The sequence below is a fragment of the Styela clava genome, chromosome 13, assembly GCF_964204865.1.
Source record: "Styela clava chromosome 13, kaStyClav1.hap1.2, whole genome shotgun sequence".
Classification (NCBI taxonomy): Eukaryota; Metazoa; Chordata; class Ascidiacea; order Stolidobranchia; family Styelidae; genus Styela; species Styela clava.
Genome location: NC_135262.1, coordinates 15972501 through 15980000, shown reverse-complemented (window position 1 = coordinate 15980000; position 7500 = coordinate 15972501). Strand labels below are relative to the sequence as shown.

The following is a 7500-nucleotide window of genomic DNA, read 5'->3' as shown; positions in this document are numbered from 1 at the left end:
CCGAAAAAAGTTAAAGTACAAACGTGCAAGCATACTAACCTAACCCTAGGTAAGGCATGTCAGAGCGAAAGACAGTAATTTCGAATGAGCCAAGAAAGAGCGGTGCGGGGCCGGTCGGAGCGCACCCTTTTCTCGGTGGCTGGCGGGCGAGAGAGTGCTGCGTCGCCGGCATCGGCGTCGAAAGAAGCCGAGCCGAAAAAAGTTAAAGTACAAACGTGCAAGCATACTAACCTAACCCTAGGTAAGGCATGTCAGAGCGAAAGACAGTAATTTCGAATGAGCCAAGAAAGAGCGGTGCGGGGCCGGTCGGAGCGCACCCTTTTCTCGGTGGCTGGCGGGCGAGAGAGTGCTGCGTCGCCGGCATCGGCGTCGAAAGAAGCCGAGCCGAAAAAAGTTAAAGTACAAACGTGCAAGCATACTAACCTAACCCTAGGTAAGGCATGTCAGAGCGAAAGACAGTAATTTCGAATGAGCCAAGAAAGAGCGGTGCGGGGCCGGTCGGAGCGCACCCTTTTCTCGGTGGCTGGCGGGCGAGAGAGTGCTGCGTCGCCGGCATCGGCGTCGAAAGAAGCCGAGCCGAAAAAAGTTAAAGTACAAACGTGCAAGCATACTAACCTAACCCTAGGTAAGGCATGTCAGAGCGAAAGACAGTAATTTCGAATGAGCCAAGAAAGAGCGGTGCGGGGCCGGTCGGAGCGCACCCTTTTCTCGGTGGCTGGCGGGCGAGAGAGTGATGCGTCGCCGGCATCGGCGTCGAAAGAAGCCGAGCCGAAAAAAGTTAAAGTACAAACGTGCAAGCATACTAACCTAACCCTAGGTAAGGCATGTCAGAGCGAAAGACAGTAATTTCGAATGAGCCAAGAAAGAGCGGTGCGGGGCCGGTCGGAGCGCACCCTTTTCTCGGTGGCTGGCGGGCGAGAGAGTGCTGCGTCGCCGGCATCGGCGTCGAAAGAAGCCGAGCCGAAAAAAGTTAAAGTACAAACGTGCAAGCATACTAACCTAACCCTAGGTAAGGCATGTCAGAGCGAAAGACAGTAATTTCGAATGAGCCAAGAAAGAGCGGTGCGGGGCCGGTCGGAGCGCACCCTTTTCTCGGTGGCTGGCGGGCGAGAGAGTGCTGCGTCGCCGGCATCGGCGTCGAAAGAAGCCGAGCCGAAAAAAGTTAAAGTACAAACGTGCAAGCATACTAACCTAACCCTAGGTAAGGCATGTCAGAGCGAAAGACAGTAATTTCGAATGAGCCAAGAAAGAGCGGTGCGGGGCCGGTCGGAGCGCACCCTTTTCTCGGTGGCTGGCGGGCGAGAGAGTGATGCGTCGCCGGCATCGGCGTCGAAAGAAGCCGAGCCGAAAAAAGTTAAAGTACAAACGTGCAAGCATACTAACCTAACCCTAGGTAAGGCATGTCAGAGCGAAAGACAGTAATTTCGAATGAGCCAAGAAAGAGCGGTGCGGGGCCGGTCGGAGCGCACCCTTTTCTCGGTGGCTGGCGGGCGAGAGAGTGCTGCGTCGCCGGCATCGGCGTCGAAAGAAGCCGAGCCGAAAAAAGTTAAAGTACAAACGTGCAAGCATACTAACCTAACCCTAGGTAAGGCATGTCAGAGCGAAAGACAGTAATTTCGAATGAGCCAAGAAAGAGCGGTGCGGGGCCGGTCGGAGCGCACCCTTTTCTCGGTGGCTGGCGGGCGAGAGAGTGCTGCGTCGCCGGCATCGGCGTCGAAAGAAGCCGAGCCGAAAAAAGTTAAAGTACAAACGTGCAAGCATACTAACCTAACCCTAGGTAAGGCATGTCAGAGCGAAAGACAGTAATTTCGAATGAGCCAAGAAAGAGCGGTGCGGGGCCGGTCGGAACGAACCCTTTTCTCGGTGGCTGGCGGGCGAGAGAGTGATGCGTCGCCGGCATCGGCGTCGAAAGAAGCCGAGCCGAAAAAAGTTAAAGTACAAACGTGCAAGCATACTAACCTAACCCTAGGTAAGGCATGTCAGAGCTAAAGACAGTAATTTCGAATGAGCCAAGAAAGAGCGGTGCGGGGCCGGTCGGAGCGCACCCTTTTCTCGGTGGCTGGCGGGCGAGAGAGTGCTGCGTCGCCGGCATCGGCGTCGAAAGAAGCCGAGCCGAAAAAAGTTAAAGTACAAACGTGCAAGCATACTAACCTAACCCTAGGTAAGGCATGTCAGAGCGAAAGACAGTAATTTCGAATGAGCCAAGAAAGAGCGGTGCGGGGCCGGTCGGAGCGCACCCTTTTCTCGGTGGCTGGCGGGCGAGAGAGTGCTGCGTCGCCGGCATCGGCGTCGAAAGAAGCCGAGCCGAAAAAAGTTAAAGTACAAACGTGCAAGCATACTAACCTAACCCTAGGTAAGGCATGTCAGAGCGAAAGACAGTAATTTCGAATGAGCCAAGAAAGAGCGGTGCGGGGCCGGTCGGAGCGCACCCTTTTCTCGGTGGCTGGCGGGCGAGAGAGTGCTGCGTCGCCGGCATCGGCGTCGAAAGAAGCCGAGCCGAAAAAAGTTAAAGTACAAACGTGCAAGCATACTAACCTAACCCTAGGTAAGGCATGTCAGAGCGAAAGACAGTAATTTCGAATGAGCCAAGAAAGAGCGGTGCGGGGCCGGTCGGAGCGCACCCTTTTCTCGGTGGCTGGCGGGCGAGAGAGTGCTGCGTCGCCGGCATCGGCGTCGAAAGAAGCCGAGCCGAAAAAAGTTAAAGTACAAACGTGCAAGCATACTAACCTAACCCTAGGTAAGGCATGTCAGAGCGAAAGACAGTAATTTCGAATGAGCCAAGAAAGAGCGGTGCGGGGCCGGTCGGAGCGCACCCTTTTCTCGGTGGCTGGCGGGCGAGAGAGTGCTGCGTCGCCGGCATCGGCGTCGAAAGAAGCCGAGCCGAAAAAAGTTAAAGTACAAACGTGCAAGCATACTAACCTAACCCTAGGTAAGGCATGTCAGAGCGAAAGACAGTAATTTCGAATGAGCCAAGAAAGAGCGGTGCGGGGCCGGTCGGAGCGCACCCTTTTCTCGGTGGCTGGCGGGCGAGAGAGTGCTGCGTCGCCGGCATCGGCGTCGAAAGAAGCCGAGCCGAAAAAAGTTAAAGTACAAACGTGCAAGCATACTAACCTAACCCTAGGTAAGGCATGTCAGAGCGAAAGACAGTAATTTCGAATGAGCCAAGAAAGAGCGGTGCGGGGCCGGTCGGAGCGCACCCTTTTCTCGGTGGCTGGCGGGCGAGAGAGTGCTGCGTCGCCGGCATCGGCGTCGAAAGAAGCCGAGCCGAAAAAAGTTAAAGTACAAACGTGCAAGCATACTAACCTAACCCTAGGTAAGGCATGTCAGAGCGAAAGACAGTAATTTCGAATGAGCCAAGAAAGAGCGGTGCGGGGCCGGTCGGAGCGCACCCTTTTCTCGGTGGCTGGCGGGCGAGAGAGTGCTGCGTCGCCGGCATCGGCGTCGAAAGAAGCCGAGCCGAAAAAAGTTAAAGTACAAACGTGCAAGCATACTAACCTAACCCTAGGTAAGGCATGTCAGAGCGAAAGACAGTAATTTCGAATGAGCCAAGAAAGAGCGGTGCGGGGCCGGTCGGAGCGCACCCTTTTCTCGGTGGCTGGCGGGCGAGAGAGTGCTGCGTCGCCGGCATCGGCGTCGAAAGAAGCCGAGCCGAAAAAAGTTAAAGTACAAACGTGCAAGCATACTAACCTAACCCTAGGTAAGGCATGTCAGAGCGAAAGACAGTAATTTCGAATGAGCCAAGAAAGAGCGGTGCGGGGCCGGTCGGAGCGCACCCTTTTCTCGGTGGCTGGCGGGCGAGAGAGTGATGCGTCGCCGGCATCGGCGTCGAAAGAAGCCGAGCCGAAAAAAGTTAAAGTACAAACGTGCAAGCATACTAACCTAACCCTAGGTAAGGCATGTCAGAGCGAAAGACAGTAATTTCGAATGAGCCAAGAAAGAGCGGTGCGGGGCCGGTCGGAGCGCACCCTTTTCTCGGTGGCTGGCGGGCGAGAGAGTGATGCGTCGCCGGCATCGGCGTCGAAAGAAGCCGAGCCGAAAAAAGTTAAAGTACAAACGTGCAAGCATACTAACCTAACCCTAGGTAAGGCATGTCAGAGCGAAAGACAGTAATTTCGAATGAGCCAAGAAAGAGCGGTGCGGGGCCGGTCGGAGCGCACCCTTTTCTCGGTGGCTGGCGGGCGAGAGAGTGCTGCGTCGCCGGCATCGGCGTCGAAAGAAGCCGAGCCGAAAAAAGTTAAAGTACAAACGTGCAAGCATACTAACCTAACCCTAGGTAAGGCATGTCAGAGCGAAAGACAGTAATTTCGAATGAGCCAAGAAAGAGCGGTGCGGGGCCGGTCGGAGCGCACCCTTTTCTCGGTGGCTGGCGGGCGAGAGAGTGCTGCGTCGCCGGCATCGGCGTCGAAAGAAGCCGAGCCGAAAAAAGTTAAAGTACAAACGTGCAAGCATACTAACCTAACCCTAGGTAAGGCATGTCAGAGCGAAAGACAGTAATTTCGAATGAGCCAAGAAAGAGCGGTGCGGGGCCGGTCGGAGCGCACCCTTTTCTCGGTGGCTGGCGGGCGAGAGAGTGCTGCGTCGCCGGCATCGGCGTCGAAAGAAGCCGAGCCGAAAAAAGTTAAAGTACAAACGTGCAAGCATACTAACCTAACCCTAGGTAAGGCATGTCAGAGCGAAAGACAGTAATTTCGAATGAGCCAAGAAAGAGCGGTGCGGGGCCGGTCGGAGCGCACCCTTTTCTCGGTGGCTGGCGGGCGAGAGAGTGCTGCGTCGCCGGCATCGGCGTCGAAAGAAGCCGAGCCGAAAAAAGTTAAAGTACAAACGTGCAAGCATACTAACCTAACCCTAGGTAAGGCATGTCAGAGCGAAAGACAGTAATTTCGAATGAGCCAAGAAAGAGCGGTGCGGGGCCGGTCGGAGCGCACCCTTTTCTCGGTGGCTGGCGGGCGAGAGAGTGCTGCGTCGCCGGCATCGGCGTCGAAAGAAGCCGAGCCGAAAAAAGTTAAAGTACAAACGTGCAAGCATACTAACCTAACCCTAGGTAAGGCATGTCAGAGCGAAAGACAGTAATTTCGAATGAGCCAAGAAAGAGCGGTGCGGGGCCGGTCGGAGCGCACCCTTTTCTCGGTGGCTGGCTGGCGAGAGAGTGCTGCGTCGCCGGCATCGGCGTCGAAAGAAGCCGAGCCGAAAAAAGTTAAAGTACAAACGTGCAAGCATACTAACCTAACCCTAGGTAAGGCATGTCAGAGCGAAAGACAGTAATTTCGAATGAGCCAAGAAAGAGCGGTGCGGGGCCGGTCGGAGCGCACCCTTTTCTCGGTGGCTGGCGGGCGAGAGAGTGCTGCGTCGCCGGCATCGGCGTCGAAAGAAGCCGAGCCGAAAAAAGTTAAAGTACAAACGTGCAAGCATACTAACCTAACCCTAGGTAAGGCATGTCAGAGCGAAAGACAGTAATTTCGAATGAGCCAAGAAAGAGCGGTGCGGGGCCGGTCGGAGCGCACCCTTTTCTCGGTGGCTGGCGGGCGAGAGAGTGCTGCGTCGCCGGCATCGGCGTCGAAAGAAGCCGAGCCGAAAAAAGTTAAAGTACAAACGTGCAAGCATACTAACCTAACCCTAGGTAAGGCATGTCAGAGCGAAAGACAGTAATTTCGAATGAGCCAAGAAAGAGCGGTGCGGGGCCGGTCGGAGCGCACCCTTTTCTCGGTGGCTGGCGGGCGAGAGAGTGCTGCGTCGCCGGCATCGGCGTCGAAAGAAGCCGAGCCGAAAAAAGTTAAAGTACAAACGTGCAAGCATACTAACCTAACCCTAGGTAAGGCATGTCAGAGCGAAAGACAGTAATTTCGAATGAGCCAAGAAAGAGCGGTGCGGGGCCGGTCGGAGCGCACCCTTTTCTCGGTGGCTGGCGGGCGAGAGAGTGCTGCGTCGCCGGCATCGGCGTCGAAAGAAGCCGAGCCGAAAAAAGTTAAAGTACAAACGTGCAAGCATACTAACCTAACCCTAGGTAAGGCATGTCAGAGCGAAAGACAGTAATTTCGAATGAGCCAAGAAAGAGCGGTGCGGGGCCGGTCGGAGCGCACCCTTTTCTCGGTGGCTGGCGGGCGAGAGAGTGCTGCGTCGCCGGCATCGGCGTCGAAAGAAGCCGAGCCAAAAAAAGTTAAAGTACAAACGCGATGCTAATGAGCGAGCCGTTGTCTCGACTAATATGTAGGGGGCGTTCGATCGAGCGTCTGGCTTGAGCGCTTGTCGGCCTAGCAGAACGGTCGCATTGTTATGCCCGGGTTTTAGGCACCGCTGCAGGCGGCCGGCAGAGCTCTTGTTTGTGCGAAACTGAATGGATCGAGCCCGAGAGAGGGCGAGCAAAGAAAAAACGCAAATCGCTCCGCCTGGCACTGCCGGCGAGAGCGTGGACGTCGCGGCCAGCGACTGTCGAAGCTGAGTACGGCCGCAGGCGATCGCCTCGGTCTTAAACGAATGCGACGAGCACGCGCCGGGCGGCCCAGCAAGGGCCGAGCGCAGCTGTCGCAGCTATCTGGTTGATCCTGCCAGTAGTGATATGCTTGTCTCAAAGATTAAGCCATGCAGGTGCAAGTACGAGTTCTCGTAAAGCGAAACTGCGAATGGCTCATTAAATCAGTCTTGGTTTATTTGGTCTCGTAAGCGAAGTGGATAACTGTGGTAATTCTAGAGCTAATACATGCATTAAGCGCCGACTTCGGGAGGCGCGCTTTTATCAGATCAAAACCGACCGGGTTCGTCCTGTAACGTTTGATGACTCTAGATAACCACGCGGATCGTACGGTCTCTGCACCGACGACGTATCATTCAAGTGTCTGCCCTATCAACTGTCGAAGGTACGCTACGTGCCTACCTTTGTGATAACGGGTAACGGGGAATCAGGGTTCGATTCCGGAGAGGGAGCCTGAGAAACGGCTACCACATCCAAGGAAGGCAGCAGGCGCGCAAATTACCCATTCCTGACACGGGGAGGTAGTGACGAAAAATAACAATACAGGACTCTAACGAGGCCCTGTAATTGGAATGAGTACATCCTAAAACTCTTAACGAGTATCCATTGGAGGGCAAGTCTGGTGCCAGCAGCCGCGGTAATTCCAGCTCCAACAGTGTATGCTAAAGTTGTTGCGGTTGAAAAGCTCGTAGTTGGATTTTGGGCGAGCGCCGCCGGTCCGTCGCAAGGCGTGTCACTGGTTGCGTTCGCCTCACCTTCGGTTCTCCGTCGGTGCTCTTGACTGAGTGTCGGCGGTGGCCGATAAGTTTACTTTGAAAAAATTAGAGTGTTCAAAGCAGGCTGTTCGCCTGCATAGTGTTGCATGGATTAATGGAATAGGACCTCGGTTCTATTTTGTTGGTTTTCGGAGCACGAGGTAATGATTAAGAGGGACAGACGGGGGCGTCCGTACTCTGCCGTTAGAGGTGAAATTCTTGGATCGGCGGAAGACGAACTACTGCGAAAGCATTCGCCAAGAATGTTTTCTTTAATCA

At 55.0% G+C, this 7500-nt stretch overlaps 1 non-coding gene across 1 annotated transcript in view; it reads left to right on the top strand.

The window, feature by feature from the left end:
* Nucleotides 1-6526: 6526 nt before the first annotated feature.
* The window catches only part of LOC144431629 (small subunit ribosomal RNA), a 1810-nt gene continuing 836 nt past the window's right edge, over nt 6527-7500 (top strand). Inside the window, exon 1 of the ribosomal RNA XR_013480191.1 lies at nt 6527-7500. This exon is cut by the window's right edge and continues 836 nt beyond it. This is a non-coding gene — a ribosomal RNA (small subunit ribosomal RNA).